This window comes from Myodes glareolus, chromosome 21, assembly GCF_982192425.1.
Source record: "Myodes glareolus chromosome 21, mMyoGla1.1, whole genome shotgun sequence".
In the NCBI taxonomy this organism is placed as follows: domain Eukaryota; kingdom Metazoa; phylum Chordata; class Mammalia; order Rodentia; family Cricetidae; genus Myodes; species Myodes glareolus.
In genome coordinates, this window is record NC_142046.1 from 9,959,061 (window position 1) to 9,979,433 (window position 20,373).

At 49.0% G+C, this 20,373-nt stretch overlaps 1 protein-coding gene across 12 annotated transcripts in view; it reads left to right on the plus strand.

Moving 5' to 3' along the window:
- Positions 1–20,373, plus strand: part of Ggta1 (glycoprotein alpha-galactosyltransferase 1 (inactive)) — an 80,732-nt gene that overhangs the window by 24,771 nt on the left and 35,588 nt on the right. The window contains exon 1 of one of the 12 annotated variants that reach the window (XM_048432246.3): positions 7,846–7,943. The exons of 10 other annotated variants lie outside the window; for them this stretch is intronic. The gene's annotated coding sequence lies outside the window, so the exon portion shown is untranslated. Of the gene's footprint in view, positions 1–7,845; positions 7,944–20,373 lie in introns of those variants that run through there. One more of the 12 variants, XM_085681317.2, reaches the window with a different exon arrangement.

Genomic DNA, 20,373 nt, shown 5'->3' on the forward strand with positions numbered 1-20,373 from the left:
GGAAAACACAGATATTTACATTACGATTCACAACAATAGCAAAATTATAGTTACAAAGTAGGAATGGAAGTAATTTTATGGTTGGGGGTCAGCACAGCATGAGGAAGGCCGAGAACCACTGGCCTAAAGCCCACCCGTTAAAGGTGCCATTTCCACAGTGGTGCTATTTGGAGGGGAAGCTTTAAGAAGTGGGGTCTGGACAGAAGTCTCAGGTACAGGAAGGGGCACTTAAAGGGGCAGTGGATTCCTAGACCCCTTTTCTCTGTCCTCCTCTGTTTTAGATGAAAAGAAATTTAGTTATGTGTATGCATGCGTGTGTGTGAACACGTGTGTGCAGTGACCATGGAGGCCAGAAAGGGCATCGATCCCCTGGAGCAGGAGTTACAGGTGCTGGTGAGTACCTGGTGTGGGTGCTAGGAACACAATCTGGCAAGAGCAGCAAATCCTTTAAAGCCTCAAGCTCCCTAAAACCCCCCAAATATCCAAGGCTGGTATTACTCTCCTGTCCTCCGACTCCATTTCCTCCTTGGTAGGATCACACAAATTTGCCTTCTCTTCCTCCTTCCTCTTTTCTTCTCTTGCTTCCTGGCCATGAGGTAAGTGGCATTCCTTTCTGACATAAAGTACTGCCATGTCCCCAGGGGCCATCCACTCTGTATTGAAACCGCAAAACGCACGGACTAAAGCCTTCTCTTTATAAGCCGCCTATTGGCACAGTTAGAAAGCTAACACTTGCCAAGTGGGGTGTGAGTGCCCTGAGGACAGGCAGCTTGCCGGCTGGCTTAACGCAGCCCTGCCTGTACCTCACAGACACTCAAAATTATGGGTTGACTGATGGAGAGATGTGGGGCAAGGAGCCTCCTCGACTGCCCACCCTTCCCACCTTTGCTGTGAGCTGCATCTTTCCTTGAGCCTCAGTTTATCTATAAAAGAGACGGGTTCAAGGATTGACCTTAGGTGAAATGCCTCTGTGCCCAATTGTTGCCCGTCACCAGCTGAGGGTTCGCTAGGAGCAACTCTTGGATGCTGTGATTTCCGGCTTTTGTTTACTCCAGGGTTTGACAACTGAGTCACTATACTACTATGGGGTGACTGGGGCAAGAGATCATGACCACTGCCAACTGCATGCTGTGTGTTCAGAATAAGCCAGAATGGAGGTGCAGCATGGGTGAGCATCTCGGGCTCGCCACACGTTTGGTTTTCAGTTGGGTTTGGTCATTTCATGTTCATAACCCCTCCGCTGTTGCGGAGGTTGTGTGGCTCATCCAATCAGTAGCATGCCGATACACGGAGCCAAAACCACAGTTTAAGAAGCGTGTGCTAAACCACCATGGGACATGCTCTACATCTGGCCTACCAGGAAATGGTTGCAGGGTTATCTGAAGTTCATCAAGGCTTGTGCTTGCAAAAGGTCAGGTACAGGCTGCTTCAGGCATCCCTGGCTGAGGCTGTCCTTCCAGGAGCCGGTCCACTGCAGTCGTCACCGCAGAGGCCTCTCCAAGCGTCCCTGGGGTGCCGAAGATGACTGCTGCTGCCTGTTGAGTGGGATGGCAGCCATTTCGCTCACAGCAGCAAGAGTCTGAGCTGGTAATGAGGGAATCACAAGGTCTTTGCTTCTTTTTCGGAACTCCTGTAAACCCCTACAGTGTGGTGCAAAGCGCTTGGCAGCACTGTGACTCTTGTGAGCAGTGTGGAACACCTGTCCAGGGCTCCAGCAAGAAATGGGTCCTCTTACACTGCTGCACACAATGTGCAGAGATCCACAACTGAGTGACTTCAAGCAGGGATGTGCTGGGTCTCAGGATTGTCCGTTTTCCTCTGTCTTTACCAGCAGCGATTGCATACTGAGTTCGAAATGACTTCCCATGGTGCCCTAGCTTTCAGAGCTGCACTCAGGGAGCCAGCCCTCTGGACAGTGCCCCGTGCACCTTCCTCAGAGCCTGATGAAAGTCTATGGCTGTTCCTTTGTTGCTAGGTAGGATGTTGTTAGGGTCAGGGGAAAGGTCAACAACCTGGGTACCTGGCTGGGACACACAACCTTAACTTGAACGCAGAACCTGCAGAAACCCAGTGGGGTGTCACCAAGAGTGGGAACACACCCCTACTCATTTGCATACCCTACCTTATTCTTGGCATAGTTCTGCACACACGCACCCTGGGACTCAGGGGACTGGTATTTTGGTCATATACAGTAAAATGACTCACATTTCAGGGTCCCGTGGGCCATATGATGAGAGCCACTGTCCTGGGAGACTCCACAGCTGCCTTTTGCTTTCATTTCTCATCCGCTGGTGTAACAGGTAGAGCAATGCCTGGCTTACAGTGGGCTGTGCTGGGGGAATCCGTAGTGACTTGGAAGTATCACACATCAGAATTTCAGTGAGGACACCTAGCTGGAGGAACACCCTGGCTTAGTGGAGTTTGTGTAGGGTCTTGGATTTTTGCTTCGGGATTGGGGTCCAGTGTCATGGCAGGAGTATCTTACTGCATATTTTAAACCTGGAAATGGTCAAAATACAAAACGGGAAGTGTGGTTTCAACAGCACATAGATGGCATCTCTACCATCAGAAAGTTGAAAGTTTCCAGTCAGTCGTCGGGAGTCCAGAAGCTTCTGGAGACTCCGCAGTCCGCAGGGGAGAGGCAGAGGCTCAGCACAGCTGCAGACACTCCTGAAAAGCAGAGACACAGCATCCCTGTCCCTCACCTCCAGACAGAGGCATTCTCCCCTCCAAAGGAACTTGAGTGCCACAGGGTTGGGCCCGAGAGGTAATTCAGATGCTCCCTTTTCAGACAGCTGTGCCACAGAGACAGCCACAAGCTGCTTGCCTGCTACTTGGCTCACATTTTCTGTCTGCCTTTGGGATACAAATGAAACCTTGGGTGAAGTGCGAGGGGGTGGGCGGAGCCTCCTTACCAGTTGCAGGTGGAAGGAGCCTAAAATGAGCTCAGCTTTCCTTTTATAAATAGGGAAACTGAGATAAGCTGATGTCCAAAGCGTGTCTGAGAGCCTGTCCTGGCTCTCATAGTTTGCCAGAGTTGTGAATTAGTAGTATGACGTGGGAGTATAAAACCATCAGGGTAGCCGAGCTGAGGAGTTGAGGCTGGTAGTGTTGGTCTGGGAGGGGAGGAGGCTTTCACGATGAGTCACGAGAACAAACGATTTTCCAATCAACACAAACACAGAAGCCTCTTCTGCTGGCTGCTGACTGAGGAGCAGTTTATATCTACCCCTGGGGGTGGACATCAGTCAGACAACGTCCAAACAGCCTAGTCCGGGCCAGCTTTGGTACTCTCCAGGCTTCCCTCGCTTTGATTTAAGGCAAGAGGCAGGAGGCAAACACATAACCAAAGAGGAGCTGCCAGAAGGGCTGGGGTACTAAAAAATGCTGCTCCTTCCTCATGCCAAAGTAAGGTTAGGAAACCCTAAAGAGGTAGCTCATATATAGAACCCATGCAAGATGGTATCCTGTACTAGGAGCATGCGCACACGCACACGTACGCACACGCATATGCACGCACGCACGCAGTCGCACACACAGACACATGCGCGCACATGTTAGGCATCCCTAAGTCTGTCTGTTAACTGTGGCCTTGAACAAGTGCATTAATGTGCTTGAGCCCCCATGAATTGGCTGATTGGACAGAGGCCTCTGTGAAGGTTGCTGGCAAGTCAACACTTGAGCCAGATCCAGGACTGGATCTCTCTCCTTGAGCCAGGTCTCAAGGAGTGTGTATGTGAGTCTCATCTCTGTCCCTTGTTTTACTTTCTGTATCCCTACAACCTGTCACCCGCGCTGACTACATTCCACAGTTTTCCTTTCCCCTGGTCACCCGTGATGAGTGTGTCAAAGGAGTATCACTGAGTTTAACCCTTACATTAGCCCTGCAGAGTGGCACCTCTTTTCCATTGGAGCTCAAAGACATGCCACAATGTGGAGTGGGGAGATAAGTGTGGCCCCCTGCAGCACCCCAAATCCTTCCTCATTCTCCTGTCTGTCCTTGAGCCGCCCTAGAGCAGGCCATGGGAGAAGCAGGAGAGGAGGACCCCTGTAGTTGGGAACCAAGGCCACCCTGGCAAGCAGACACGCTGGCTGTCCTTCAAATCAATACTCTTTAAACATTTGCTCAGGGTTTATGTGGAGTGAAGCCAGCTGCAGGGGTAGAGGCCTGCTCTGCATCCTGGGGTCCCACCCCACACAAGGACCTTTGCAGACGCAGAAGGGGCAGAAAATGACTGACAACAACACTTTCTAAGCCATACTGAGTTAGGTCCTGAAGGGAAGGGGACAAACACTCCCCACCAGCAGGCATGCAGTCCCTTACTTCCTTCTTTTCTCGTGGCTTTGGGGTTGAACTTTCCAAGCCAGACGGCTTCTGGGGTGGCTTGTTAGAAGATTTATTTTGGTTCCATTTTTTTATTTGAAATTTATCTGAAATACAGCTGAGAACCAGAGTTCTTAGAAACGAGGACCATGTTGCCCGCCACTCGTTTCTGCTGCTGGAGCAGCTTGGATTGTGTTTCATGTGGCGTCCTTCAACTTGGCTCCTTTTGCAAATAAACGACAGAAAATATGGCTTACATTTATGCAAAGTCAACAGTGCTGTTATTTTTAATTTATTTTTATTTTTTGAGAGTTGGAGAACCACCTAATTTAATTAAATACATTCTTGTCTGGTGACAGAGTCGTATGTTCTCACTGTAGCATGCTCAAGTGCAGAGGAGAGTGGAAGCCGGCCATCCTTCCACAGGCCGAGACTCCCTCCTTCCGCTGTGGTCTCCTGTCTCCTCCCTTTACCTGCTTCTCTTCCGCTCCCTTTGTTTCCACGCCTCGCTGTCTGGTTACAGTGTTAGCATTTTAGGGGATGACATGAGGGGTTTGTCCAGTCTCTGCACCTCCTACAGGGCCGTACAGTAGGTATTTTATAGTTAATTATTGATTAGAACAGAATCTGATACATTTCCAGTATTTGGAGGACAGGATAGCCCAGATAGGCAGGTGTGGGAGGTCACATGGTCCCTCGGGTACCTGAGGATCTTGGCACTCAGCTGTCAGCACTGGCTGTCTAACAGTCTCTGGTGAGATTGGGGAACACTGTACTGGGATTATCTCATGGCAGCTGTCACCAGCCAGAGTCTTCCCAATATCCACGGGATGCTGTTGGCCTGAGATTCAGTATTTTGGTGTGGGCACCTGCAGTTTATATAAGTTAGCGAAAGTTCATGGCACAGTTAGCTTGCGAGTGCCACCAGAAGCAAGCCAGCTCACGGATGCTAAGGCCTAAGTCAGCCTCCCTGTCTGCAAGGACGCCTAGCTGAGACAGGCTCTGCCAGGGTTGTGTGGCGAGGTGGCTGCTGTAAGCCATCCCCTTGCCTCATCTTTGAATCAGCAACTGGTACTTTGCCAGTGAACACTGGATGCTGAAAGCTGAGGTTTTGGGTTTTGTTTTTGTTTTTTAATTGGGGAAACATGGAACGTGTTGATTCTGATGAGTGTTACAGATGTAATACATTGCTGAAGTTCTGAAGTTCAAGGTCAGCCCGTGTGTGGACGGGCTAGAGCAGGAGTTTCTGCTCTTTGTAAAATTGCTTTTGAGTCAGGTGTGGTGGCACATGCGTTTGATCTCAGTACTCGGAAGGCAGAGGTAGGCTGTGCCTTTGAGGTCAGCCTGGTCTATATAGCGAGTTCCAGGCCAGCCAGGGCTGCATAGTGAGACCTGTCTCAAAAAAAAAAAAAAAAAAAAAAAAAAGAAAGAAAAGAAAAGAAAAAGTTGAGTTTATTTACTTGTGTGTATATGAGTCTTTTTACTTGTAAAACCTAATTATAATTGTTATACGACCCCATCCTAGGGAAAACATTTTCTTACTCTGTGTGTGTGTGTGTGTGTGTGTGTGTGTGTGTGTGTGTGTGTGTGTTCGTGCGTGCATGCACATGGAGATCGGAGGACAACTTGTAGGGCTTGGTTCTGTCCTTCCACCATGTGGGTCCAGGTGTAGAACTCAGTTCGGCAGTGACAGCAAGTGCCTTTACCCACTAAAGCACCTCACTGGCCCCACGCTCTGCTCTTGTGTAGAAATGACCAAAGAATCATTTACACTGGAGCAGCCAGGGACTCCGGTTTCTATGGGATTGAAAGAGGACGGTCCTCCGTGTGCCTTGGGCTCCTTTGGCAGGCCTCCCGTGAGATTGCAGGCCGAGAGAGGAGCTGAGGCATATGAGAGAATCGATTCCAGCTCTTGAGGGTTGCCTGTCAGCTTGGTAGAACTGAGCTGGACCCCATCTGTGAGATGGAGTGATCTCCATACTTCACAGAAAATAAGTAGAGTGGAAGGAAGTGAGAACCATATGCTCAGGACCCTGCCTGGCAAAATTTGTGTCTTCAGTGAAGACCATTTGCAGTGACTGTTATACACGTGCTCCAGATCCTACTGCTAAGACATTCACAACCTGAACAGGACACACACACACACACACACACACACACACACACACACAGAGGCAGGACTGTCACTAGACAGATAGGCATGATAGTCACTGATAACAGACAACAGTTAACAGTAACTGATAACAGATGCTGAAGAGAAGTTCAGCCAAAGGCAGAGGAAGTTCCAAGAGAGGGAAGTTGCTTCTTAGCTGGAAGAAGACCGTGTAGGGGTGAAGCCTCCATGAGGCCAGGCTCTGATGGGTTCTGGTGTCGACCCTGAGTGTAGACAAATGAGCTCTGGACCTGTTTTCCTCTGAAGATGGGGCTGATAAAATAAGCTTCTCGGGCACTGGTGCCCAGTCCTTCCCTCATCAGCAGATTAAATCAGCAGGTCATTCTGGGCCAGCTGGGGACCGCACCATTCGAGGTGCCCGGTGAAAAGTTACCTTCATGAATCTGCTCTGTAGCACCAAGAAAGACAGCCCTGGAAGGAAGGCTTGTGAGAGCGTAAGTTCTTGGGCCCACTCGCATCTCATTGGTCGGGTTAGCCACATGGCCTTACCCAACCAGCTCCAAGGGGCTGAAATCTCACTGTGAAGGCGGAGAGATGGAAATCCCTGGTCAAACAACACTAAAAACTGTCTCAAGTTGGGTGTTCCCTTCCATGCCAGATTTGCTGAGCACAGCTCAGCAAGATGAAGTACTTACTGCCTTGGGTCCCCCACACAGCAGCCTGTGGGGTTTCTACTGTGAAGGCTGGGAAACCGCAACCAGAGAAGAAAACCCCAATACTGCCCAGCAGAGAAAGCAAAGGTATTCAAGGGCTGTCTGTTGGTTTTTCTGGGGGAACAGAAACCTGAAGCTGGAGGTAAAAGGAGGTGACCACGAAGAGGGCAATGATACCCATAAGAGCTTGAGATCCCTCAAGGGACCTGTGGGGAAGGCAGAAGCAAGGAGGCGGAGCTGAGTTTCAAGATGGTTCTGTAGATTCACTTGTTCTGTGGTTGGTGGATGGAGCGCCTCTTCAGCGTTTGTGCCTGTCTAAGCTGCGTTCTGCCTGCATGGACTGCCTGTTCTCTTAGTACAGTACCTCCTCTGCCTTGTCCGTGGTTCACTGAAAGGGAAGCTCACTTTTGCAGAGAGCCCAGAACCATTCTTTCCTAGGACACGAGGAAGCAGAGCGACGTGGCCATTTCTGGGGCGTTTTCAGACACAGTTGGGCTTGTTTAGGAAGATGGTTGAGGACAGTGCCCAGCCCCTTCCTTGATTTCTGTGGCTTCCTTCACTGTCTGGGGAAGTTTGGATGCCTGGACCGAAACTTCTTAACCTCATGCTGAGTTGCACTGGGCACATCACTTCCCTTCCCTGTTGCCCCAGTTCCCTCACCTAGAAAATAGTGTAGCTCAGAAGACCGGGGGCAAGCTTGGGAGGGAAGGAATCCACTGCAGAGGCCTTCAAAGGCGGCCCCCAAACCCTCTAGAAACCCATGGAGCGCAGAGTAAACTGACCTCAGGTGCTGGTAAGAGAACCTTGCTTGTCTATGACTCAGGACACTCATCTTAGTAGGGAGGTGGTTGACTTTAGGATTCACCTTCCCATTGAGCACTGAGATCCCCAGGACAGAGGCTGTGCCACTGTAGAGCCAATAACACCTGGTACCCGCCAGGTGCTGATCCTGGTGCCGAACAAATATTTGAGTGAAAGTGTGAACAGCTGGCTTCCTATGATTTGGACCAGTAGCTTACAGAATTTTTTTTAAATTACCATTTGCTAGACAAGCGCTCTATCACTAACTTCCTTATATTTATTATTTAGGCGTGGGTGTGGCATGTATGTGTGTATGTGTAGTTTGCAAGTGAGGGACCTGCGGGATTTGGCTTTCTTCTTCCACCATGTGGGTCCTGGGGCTTAAAATCAGGTCATCATGTACGGCAGCGAATGCCTTAACCCACTAGGCCATTTTACTGTCCCCGCTTGCACACGTTTTATGGGATATGAGGCAGCGAGGAAGAACTCTTGGTGTGTGAACCCAGCGTCCATTCCCACCAAGTCACTTGAGACGAGTCACCAGAGTCGATAGTGTTTCCTGCTTAGAGTACTGTGGCCCTGCCTCCAAGCCTGTGGTCAAGGCCTGTGTGGGAAAGGTGATTCAGAAGTGTTCTGGGAATTGCTCCGACCATGCCAAGGCAGGGCTAGCTGTGTTCAGGCCACGGGTACATGGTGGACTCTGGATACACAGAGCAAATGGTGCCAGAGCCCATGAGGAGAGTTCTGGAATAATCATCACCATGAACTGAGAAACTGTTGCTTCCTGGGGATTTGTTAACACGGGCACTCTGGCACACAATTCATGGGTGCCATCTCTCTGTGATGTCTGAGAGAGGGCTTTGCTGCTCTCGTGGTACAGGACAGAGAAACCAAGTCTTTAGAAGCCAGTTTGCCCAAGCTCATTCAGTCAACCCCTGAAACTCTCCTGCAGATGTAGGTTCTGTCTTCTGGCTGTGGAGGGCTGGGGACAGTTTGTTCCTTAGGCATGAGAGACCGTAACACAGTCTGCTGTTTCCTAAGTACATTCTAGGTTCCAGGAACTTCACAGATGGATTTGTTGATCTTCCTGATAATTCAAAGACTACTTATTTTTTTTTTAAATTGGATGTTGGATCTTACTTCATTGTCCAGGTGGCCTTGAATCTCTGGGCCCAATACATCATTTTCCTTAGCTGTAAATGGAGACTGCTTATTCGTTTCCTGGCCACCCAGATCTGAATAATCACACAGAAACTATATTAATTACAGCATTGTTTGGCTGATGACTCAGGCATATTTCTAGCTAGCTCTTACATCTTAAATTAACCCATTTTTATTAATTTATGCATCACCATGAGGTTGTGGCCTACCAGTGAGGTTATGACAGCATTCTCCTTCGGAGAACTCTCCTGACTCTGCCTATCCTCTCTCCATATCTCTGTTCGGATTTCCTGCTTGCCTGTACTCTGCTAAGCCATTGGTCGCAACAGCTTTATTCATCAACCAATAAAAGCAACACATAGACAGAAGGACATCCCACATCACTTAACTGTTGTGATTAGGGATGAGCCAGAGAGCCTGGCTAAGACACCCCTTCCTCTTTCTTTTCTGTCTCCCCTCATGCTGCTTCTGTAGTGTAGGGGTCTACCTCAGGACCTCACTTGTGCTAAGCAAATAAATATTTCACCACACTCTGTTACCGCTATTTATAGATGAGTACACGGGGCTCAGGGAGGTTGATGTTCAGGGTCATAGGGAAGGAAATGAGGGACTCTGTGGTGCTTGAACAAGAGTGTCTCATTCCAAAGACAGGCTGAAAAGCATTTCCCTATGGCCTGAATTAGAGTTACTTTGTTGGTTGGTTTGTTTGTGAGATTTTGTTGTTGTTTTTTTTTAACTTCCTGCTAGAACCTCTTCTATTAGACATAAATTCCTGAATGTGTTTTTATGCTCGAGTCAGTTTATTATAAGAAATTGAGCAAAATCTAACAGGAGGGGAAAATCCAATACAGAACAATCTCAGGATTTTCCAGTAAACTCTTAGATTTGAATACTCTTGGGCCATGCACAGCTTCCTTTGAGGTTTTTTGTCTCCCTTTTTGAAGCATCAAATTAGAGAAGTTACAGAAGTTACTAGAGAGGCAAGAACAGCCTGTGTAGTTGGCTGGTTGGGAGTCTGTGGGGTGGAAGCTGGTGAGAAGCACCAATCTTCAGCCGTGGGGAGCAAAGGGGGGAGGGTGCTTTGTGATGCTCCCCTTCTCCCCTTTGAGTCAAGAGTGTGCAGGATGGCCTCAAACTCAGTGATCTGCTGGCCTGTTCCTCTCAAATGCTGGGATTAAAGGTGTGTGCCCTCACTCTTGTCTAGTGATGGTTATTTGTGACTGTCAGCTTGATAGAATTTAAAATCACCATGGAAACATGCCTGTGATTATGTGTAGGAGGAAGATGTTTCCAGAAAGGTTCTAGTGGGCAAGGAAGAGCTACCCTAACTGTGGGCAGCACCATTTTGTGTGCTGGGGTCTTGGACTGAACAAAAAGGGGAAAGTAGGGGCTGGAGAGATGGGTCAGTGGTTAGGAGCTCATACTGCTCTTACAGAGGCCTGCGTTCAGTCAGTACCCACGTTGGGCAACCCGTAACTTCAACTCCATGGGGACCCGCCACCTCTGCCCTCTGAGGATATCTTCACTCACATACACATAATTAGAAACAATAAAATTAAACCTTTCTCTCTCTCTCTCTCTCTCTCTCTCTCTCTCTCTCTCTCTCTCGAAAAGAAGGAAGCCAACTGAGCATTGGCATTCATCTCTGCTTCCTGACAGCAGTTGTGACCAGCTGCCTCATTCTGCTGGTTGCCTTCCCTACTGTGAACTGAGTCATAGACTGTGATAGCCGTAGACTGTGAGCCATAGCTGTAGACAGCGAGAGTCATTGTAGCCACAGACTGTGGGCCGTAGACTGTGAGAGTCCTCACAGTGAGAGAGTAGACTGTGAGCTTAAGCATGCATGGGCAACCTGTGTATGGCAGTTCTCCAGTTGTTCCTATCCTGGGCAGTCCTAGATGCTTGCATTACTGTCACACCCAAGGTCCCACAGTCTTCCTTATGCTGTCTATCCAGAGTTTTCTGGGCCTTCCTCTTCACCCTTATGCTGTGCAGTCCTCCAAGCAGCACTATCTTCAGGTATCTGCCACCATTCATTCTCATAACATGGCCAAAGTATCTCAAGCGCCATTACCATATCCTATAGTTTACTTCCTTCTGTAGATGGAGAGTTTATTAATGTCATCATTGTGTAGCCTATGTGTTCATGTGACACCTAGAATCCTCCTGAGACATGTCATCTCAAACACATTCAACCACTGGTCTGAGGAGGCAGATAGGAATAGCGAGGGCTGCATTCCAGGCACTAGGAAAGGTTTGGTCAGCAAGAGACATAATGACAACAGAATTACAGGTATATGAGACACTTGTCTTGAGCTGCCTTCTTTACAACTCTGAAACCTGGACAGTGAAACACCCATCCCACAACTGTTTCTAAAGAATCACTCAGAGGCTTAATATTAGTTACAGAATGTTTGGCCTATAGTTTAGGCTTATTACTAACTAACTCTTACATTTAAATTAACCCATTTCTATTAATCTGTGTCTTGCCACGTGTCTCATGGCTTTCCCTGTGTTTTTAATACATCTTGTTCCTCTGGCGAATGGCTGGTATCTCTCAACTCCACCTTTCCATTATGAATTCTCAGTTTGATTTTGCCACCTAAACTTATCCTGCCTAACTATTGGTCAAACAACTATTATTATTAACCAATGAGAGGAATTCATATTCACAGCATACAGAAAAATAATCCCACAGCACAGAATGACCAGTTCAAGCATAGCCCCACCCACAATGGGCTGGGCCCTACCCCATGAATCATTAAATAGGAAAATGCCCTACAGCTGGGTCTTATGGAGACGATAACTCTAGCTTGTGTCAAGTGGACTAAGCAGTGTTGCAGGCATCGCTGACGGGCGTCCAGAAGGATCTGCTATATTCTGTGGGAGGGTGGCACTCACATGAGGGGTTCTTGGCTCTGGGGTCTAGCCAATGTTACTCAAGCCTGAGCTGCAGTTTCCCGGCCTGGGGAATAGGAAGGTTGCCCCCGGACTGCAGTGAGGATGAAGTCAGACCATTATTCGGATTATCTTGGGGCTGGAGATATGCTCAGAGGTTAAAAGCACTTGCTGCTCCTGCAGAGACCTGCACTTGATTCCCAGCTCCCACATGGCAGTTCACAACCGTCTGTAACTTCAGTTCCAGGGCATTTGGTGGCCTCTTCTGGACTTTGCAGGCAGTGAACACATGTATAGAACATACGGTAAAACACTCATGCATAAAGGACTTGAGACAAATTCTCACCCTGTTACCCTGGTTGGCCTGGAACTTTCTAGGTAGACCAAGGTGGCTTTGAACTCAGAGATCCACCTCCCTCTGCCTCCTGAGTTCTGGGTTTAAAGGCGTGTGCCTCCACAACCTCCATACCTGACTGACTTTTTCTTTTTTTTAAAGCATCTTGTGAGGATGCGCTTGATCTCACACTGAGATGTATGTTTTATAAATCAGACAGTTCAGAATTGAAACAGGTATGCAGCTGGCTGACAAGGTCCCTTTCCCTAGAAGACTGAAAGCAGGGATGGGGAGAGAGGGTTAGCAGAGACCCGGGAGGAGTAACAGGTGACCACTGGCACTAAAGCAGGGATGGGGAGAGAGGTTAGCAGAGACCCGGGAGGAGTAACAGGTGACCACTGGCACTAAAGCAGGGATGGGGAGAGAGGTTAGCAGAGACCCGGGAGGAGTAACAGGTGACCACTGGCACTAAAGCAGGGATGGGGAGAGAGGTTAGCAGAGACCCGGGAGGAGTAACAGGTGACCGCTGGCACTAAAACCTGAGACTTAAAGCAGGGAAGATGAACGTGGCTTCTTCCCTTTAGGTCACCGAGAAGCCCGTGCTGCTGAGTGCCCAGCACTCAGATGGCAAGGTTGAGGTATAGGGACTGGCCCTGGGAGACATGGAAGAGAAACAGACAAGCCGGTCTGGAAATCTTCGGCTGTCCCGGTGCCTCTGACTAGATAAACAGAGCACAGGAAAGCGTGCCTGCTGCTCTCCTTGCCCAGCCAGAGCATGGTCTCTGCTCCTGTGGGCTCCTGAGGGGATCAACGGTTCCAAAGCCAGAGCCTCACCAGGAGCACAGGTGCTGTTCCAGGTGCCAGGGTCCCCCAGGGCTGCGTCCCAGGTGTTCAGGGAGAAAAGCTGCCCCCTTTCCATCTGGAAGAGCTGAAGGCACACTACCCACAGGTTCTGATGGATCTGCTGGCCCTTCCCTGTGGAGCCCAGCATTCACAGCCTCTACCGTGTCAGCAGGACTGGCCTCTTCCTCATTTATAGTGCGAAGGATTAGATTCACCCTAGGTAACAGGGGGAGATCTGTCTTGAAGCTAGGCAGGACAGGCAGCATAAGATATATGACATCGCTTGGGAAGACTCGGCAGTGGGGGCCAGTGAAGTGTCTCAGTGGGTGTCAAGCCCAATGACCAGTTTGGTCCCTGGCTCTCACACAGTAGATAGATAGAATCTCAAAAGTTGTCCTTTAATCACATGTGCTGTGGCATGTGTACCCCTCAAATGTACACCCCAAAATTAACAGATAAATGTAATTTTCAAAAACTGAACAAAAGACAATAATTTCACTTTCCCAGAGGGCTTAGTGTCCTCTCTGGGAGAGAGACTTATGGGAGCAAATGCTCTTGACCACAGTTCTTTCTGAGGCCGCCACCGCTGCCATTTCAGAGATGTCGCTGTGACAAAAGCCATGACCAAAAGCGGTCTGGGGAGAGAAAGGTTTGTTTCATCTTACAGCTTGTAGTCCATCACGAAGGGAGGTCTGGCAGGAACCTGGAGGGAGGACCTGAAGTAGACACCCTGGCTTCCTGTCCCTGGCTTGCTCAGCTACCTGTCTTAACCAATCAGGCCCACATGCCAGTGGTGGTGCCGCCCACAATGGGCGGGGTCCTCCCACACTGATCAGCAATCAAGACATGCCTTCAGGAGACCAGGCTAGTGGAGGCAGTTTCTTAATGGAGGTCTCTTCTTCTGGGGTGACTTTAGTTTGTGTCAGCGACAGTTCTAACAGCCACGGGAGGAGCATCCTAGGAATCTCTTCCCAAGACAGACGGTCAGCTCGCGCATTGGGGTGGCATTCCCTGCGTGCTGCAGCGCCATCTCCATGGCGCTGAGACACAGCTGTGACCTTCAGAGACGCAGCGATGCAAGCAGGGAGGTGTGAACTCTGCCAGGATAGCATGGCCCGTGGGGCAGCGCCATGACTGAGTCCCCCTGAGACATGACCATCCCTGTCACACAAGGCAAGAAACCCACCAAATCACTTTATCCCCTTGCTCTGCGAACTCGTCTTCTGTGACCATCCCAAGCAGATTTGGGATTCTACAAATGACGGCCAGTCAGCCTTGTGTTAGCTGTGCTTCTGCCAAGAACACTTAATCCCCACATTCCCACAGAGGTGAGTGGGGTGGGAACCAATCTTCATGTTTCCTGCCCAGAAGTGAATTGGAACAAAGCCAGGGCTCCCCGCTCGGGGCAGCAGCTGCTGGCCCCTTGGGATGGACAGTGTGGACAGACCCAAAGACTAAGGGTGGTATGGCAAGAGTCCTTACCCCGTCCCTCTGAGGAGCACCTGTCTGCCACCCTGAGCACACCAGCTGACTTGGAGAGCATCCCCTGCAGGCCCCAGAGAGGAATTATCCCGACTGGGTACCCTGACCCTCAGAACTTCTCCCTTCATCTGTGAAAATGGTGGAGAACATCTTACAGCCCATGTGGAGGGCGGTAGCGAGGGCTCACCGAGGTAACGGAGGGGGCTGCTTACCACACTGTGGAGTGTGGGGCGTTGGCATCCTCAGGGAACTCCGCGAGGAGCTGGAGTGTGACTCAGTTGGTGAGGGGCATGCCCAGCACGCAGAAAGCCCTGATTCCATCCACAGTGCTGCAAACATTTAAAGAGGACCTGCTTAGTTCAGCACAGCCCTTTGCGTCTGCTCTGCTGCCTCTCCCTCTCTCCATGGCCTTGGTCCCTTAGCAGGACCGTAGCTGCATCCTCTTAAGGGGTTCACTCTGCATGAGGAATCTAGGAGAAGGAAGTGGAAGGGCCTACCCATGATTCTAGAGCCCCTCAGGGACAAGGCAGAGAGAGTGCCAAAAGAATGCACACAGCTTCCACTAGGGAGCTTTCTGGAATTTTCCATCCTGAACATACACATGGAAAAAGTCCATTAAGGAGGCCCACTTGTGTGTCCGCATCAAGTGGACAGGTCTGTGTAACCACTACCCAGACCAGAACTTGCCACCCCTAGGGAGTCCCACCCCTACTTCAAAAACCGGTTAATTTGCTTGCATAGACTTTTAAGTGGAAGCATACAGCTCACACCCTGGCTCATGCCCTGGCTCCCTCTTTTGAGACAAGGTTTCATGTAGCCCAGGCTGGCCTTGTAAGCTCCTTGAGCCAGTCAGTGACTGAGCCCCTCCCCCAGGACCTCCAACTGCCAGGTTCCACCCTCAGAATACTCTAACAATTCTAACTGCTGGACCCTGCCCCCACCCTACAGAATAAAAAGCCCAGTCTCTGGATGAAATCCTACCAGTCTCCACCCTGGAAAGCTCCACCCTGAAAAGTCTTATCCCCTTCCAAAGAAACTCTATATAAGGCCTGTATCCTGTTCAGTTTGCTGCCATGTTTTTGCCCAAACAGAAGCAGCCACTCTCCTGTTTTTTTTCTCTCCCAATAAATCTCTTGTGTGAGATTTGTTGTGTGGTATGACTTTGTGGTATTCCTTGGCTCCCAGCTGCCAGGATTCTGTTCCATCCAAGCTGCAATGCTTAAATTTGGTGCTGTGACTCAGATTGGCTTTCCTAGTGCCTTTCCCCTCATGGTCTAAAACTCACTGCGACCCCATCCCTCATCTCTGGTCCACCCACAACAAAAGACTCACCTTCTGGCTTACCAGTTGCTCAGCACCCCATCCACCAGCAACAATTAGGTAAGTTTCCCCTTTGGTCAGTGTAAACAGTTCTCTGAGTCTGAGGAAATGGCCATTGAGTGTCCAGAACCTTTGTGGTACTCTTGCAGGCCTAGATACCCCTACCAGTGGTCTTTAAGGCTAAGACTGGCCCTCTTCACCTGACCCCATCCTACCAGCCTTGGAGCGGCAACCCTGAAGTTTCCTTAAGCCCAACCAGGCTATTGCAACCCTTCCTGCCCTCTTCTCCGACCTTCCCCCTGGAGCTGCCTATAATCCCAGAGCTCCTCTAGGCCCCCATGGTTTTTGTGACCCCCATTCCCCAACCCTTTCCTGTGGATAAGACCCTCCTTCTAGAGCTTTGGGTTTTTTTTTTTCTCGCTGTCTCACCTCTAGGAAATCCCTGGTACCAGGAGCCAAGTTTCCTCTGGCTTAGACAGGCTAAACCCTGACCCCTGTTGAGTGTGGTGATGACCCACTGAATGACTTGGTCTTCGTTCGGTCCTCCCTGAGTCCTGGGGATGCCTACTACTGCAGGGTGCAGTGACATTTCTCTTTCTTTTGCCCATGGGAACATGTCTTCTATACCCTCTCATCTCCCCTTCTTGGGATGCCTCTTAGAAAACCTACAGCCTTTCCAACTGACACTCGACCTGAATTTATTCACTTTTGCAATCAAATTTGGTTTCAATACCCCTTAGATAATCAACCCAAAGGACCACCTAGTGACACCTTAGATCCTAATATTATTTGGGACCTTTACAAATAGTGCAGCAGGCACCATCGGCATCTCTGTGGCCCCAAGGAGCCATAGGCCGGTTCAGCTCGCACACACTGGGCTTCCTCTTCGCTGACTCTTCTCTCAGCCCCTGCTGCGGCATCCTCTGTCTTTAGCAGAACTCTAAGCCTCTCTTCTCAGCTTACTCGATGCAGTTTTACAGGGACTAGGGTGTCTTTTAGGTATGAGTGACATTCGATTGTTGTTTTATGCTGTCCCACTTGAATTAAAATCTGGCTCCAGAGTTAGAGTATGGCGCCCCCCCCCCCCTTCTCTAGACCCAAGCATGCTTTTTTAAGTTTCTTCTAGAATCTCTGTCCTATATTAGGTGAGCCATCTGCTGTGTGACAGAGAAAGGGGAGCAAAGCAAAATAAAGGGGTAGACTCTTCCCAACGGGAACTACTGCTACTCACCCCTTACTCTTTTGGCTTTGGTTTAACTCTCTAAAATCTTTGCTAAGGTATAAATCTTACCTCAAGATTTGTAAAGCTACAGTGTAGACTTCCTCTACTTCAAGAATTGTAAGCATATTATGTATGATTAAAACCCTGTAAAATCTATAACTGAAGAGTTAATTTAAAGCTCCTAACACCAGGGTTGATAGCTAAAAATCTCTATATAGGTAATTTTAAAGGAAACATGTGGCTCACTGCTACCTTAGCTGCTCTCCCTTCCCTGGGATGGAGGTAGCCATGTGACTGACAGTCACCTTTGCTAGGGTTGGAAAGGATGGACTTTGCCAGGTGACCTCACTGCCATCTTGGAATGTGACCATATGACAGAAACCATCTAAGGAAAAACAACTCCCAACTGTGAGGCCCCAAGTAGGTGATTCTTCCACTATTTCAGTTGCACTAGCAAGCCTCAACCCACAGTTCCTTCTCTTACTTACTCTCCAGCGTCTCTGGTTCCCTTTCTTCCTTCTCAGTCACAGGCTGCCTACCCAGTCAAGGCTGAGGTAGTCCCTGACCAGGACCCTGAATGAAATTACTATACCCCAGGGGGCATCCATGTTTGGGATTGGTTTGTAACTTGCATCCTGGCTGACCACCCTTAAAGAAGTAAGTTATGAAAAAAATCCAAGAGGTTATCCAGGACAAGCATGATAACCCACCTTAATTCCTGGACCGCTTCACAAAGACCCTCTTACAATATGCCAGTCTGGACCCTGAGACCCCCACATGGAAAACAACTCTTTATGACCTCCTTCTCCTAGAGTTTCCCTGATAGTAGGGACAAACTTAGAGAAAGGACCCCTGACTGCACAGGCTTTAAGGTGTGCCATGGGAGAGCTGAAAAATCCTTAAAAAGTACCTGGTGCTGGTAGAGGCCTTTTGACTGCCCATAGCAACTGCCCAGGCTCCCTAACCTCCCAAAGCCAGGCAACCTCTGAGTTCCTGTTCCAAATGAAGTCAGAAGGGTCACTGAACATGGGCCTGCCTGATCCTTCAAAAACCACCCAGACCACGTATGTACAAGGTGCCATCAAGAAGGGCATTGGGTGTTGACTATGTCCATGTTCCTTGCAGCTGGGCACATAAAGCCCAGGTGACCCTTAAGTTGACCTCCTAGATCTGTCCATGGACGACTGAGAGGTCCAGGCTCCCTTGACTTAACCACTGCCATCTCTCACTGGGAGCCTCAAGTAGACATCACAGTATCAGGGTGATCTGTCTCTCTCTGGGCACTCAGGCCACCTATTTAGTCCTGATGGGAGTTTTAGGGACCTGCATCTTCTTATTGCCCTGTTGTCAGGGTAGGGTCACAGTTTTATCAGCCTTATCAAATCCCTCCAAATATGTTTCTCAGGCTCAATGACTACTCTCTCCATAGCCTCAGGGGACTTAAGCTTCTTACCTCTGACCTTCTCGGAAAGAGTCTTCTACACTTGGGCTGCCCACTAGGTGTGCAGTTCTCTTTACTAAGACGCTTGCACGCTTGCATGCTTGCCCGTCTCCAGCTATTTTCTCCTCCACCTGCTCTAACCACCTGCTTCTCTCCTTCTACTGGGTAAGTGTCTCTATGGAGCTCCCTGCTTTGTTTCTTTTACTATGAAAGCCACACAAGTGCGCCAGGATGCCTTTCCCTTCACAGCTGTAGTATAGCCCGGCTTTCAACAGCCAGGACACCTTTCCCTCCTGAGCAATGGGTGTTCCTTGGCTTCTGAATGCCAGGATACCTTTCTATCAGAACTCTGACACTTACATTTTGGTGCCCAAACCCGGGACTGACTACTTCCCTAGCTGTTTACCATTGGTTTTCCTCTCAGTTCCTCCAGGATCTCCAATGGGTGGCTCAGACCATCCTTACCCTACAGGACCAGATAAACTCACTGGGCCACCATAACTGCTAACAAAAATTATCGAGAATTCACTAAGAGGAGAAAGAGGTGGCCTTTGTGTCTTCCTCAGGGAGGAATGTTGCTTCTGTGCCAGCCAGTCAGGTATGGTAAAGGATAAGATCTAGCAACTACAGATGGACCTCCAGAAATGTGAGAAACAGCGTGAAACCTCTGGCTAGTGACTCACTGTTCTTCGTAACCTCCTTTCTCCTGCTTTTCTTAATCCTAACAGTTACACCCTGCCTTATAAACTTCTTGTCTAGATTTCTTCAACAACAGATTCAAAAGATCTACAACCAGACTTTTAATCAGTTGCTATTATAGGATTACCAGCCCCTGTCTACACAGTCAGAGGCCAACGACTCATGATTATACCCTGATGGTGAAGATCAAATTCCCAAAGGACTCTAACGCCTTGATTCAGCCGGAAATAGATAGTGATAACATTGCCCTCTTTCCTATGACCTAATTGTTTATCAATAATAAACAAAAAGAGGGGAATGTACACCCTTGTAGCTACATGAGCAGCCAGCCTCCCCCAGGACCTCTAACTACTAGGTTTCATCCACAGAATGCTCTAACTACTGTTCCTGCCCCCATCCTACAGAGTCCAAAAAAAAAAAAGCTCAATCTCTGGATGTGAAATCTCACCAATCTCCACCCTGGAAAGTTCCACTCCCATGCCAAGAAACTCTATTTAAGCCCTGTGTAGTCGGAGATTGCTTATTCATTTTCCGGCAGCCCAGACCCTAATAGTCACACAAAAACTATATTAATTACAACACTGTTTGGCCTATTAGCTCAGGCTTCTTATGAAGTAACTCTTACATCTTAAATTAACCCATTTCTATTAATATATGGATTATCACAAGGCTATGGCCTACTATTAAGGTTTTGGCATCTGTCTCCTTTGGCAGCTACATGGTGTTTCTTTGACTCCTCTCTCTGTTTCTCTCTCTGTTTCTCTCTCCCTCTCTCTCTCCCTCTCTCTCTCTCTCTCTCTGGTCTGGCTTTACTCTGCTAAGTCATTGGCCGAAACAGCTTCTATATTAACCAATGGTAATAAAGCATTCATAGCATCCAGAAGGGAATCCCATATCTTCTCCCTGTTTATAAGACCTAAAAGCCCCGTATCCTGTTTGGTTTGCTGCTGTGTTTTTGCGCAAGCAGAGGCAGTCACCCTCCTGTTTTTTTCTCTCCCAATAAATCTCTTGTGTGAGGTTTG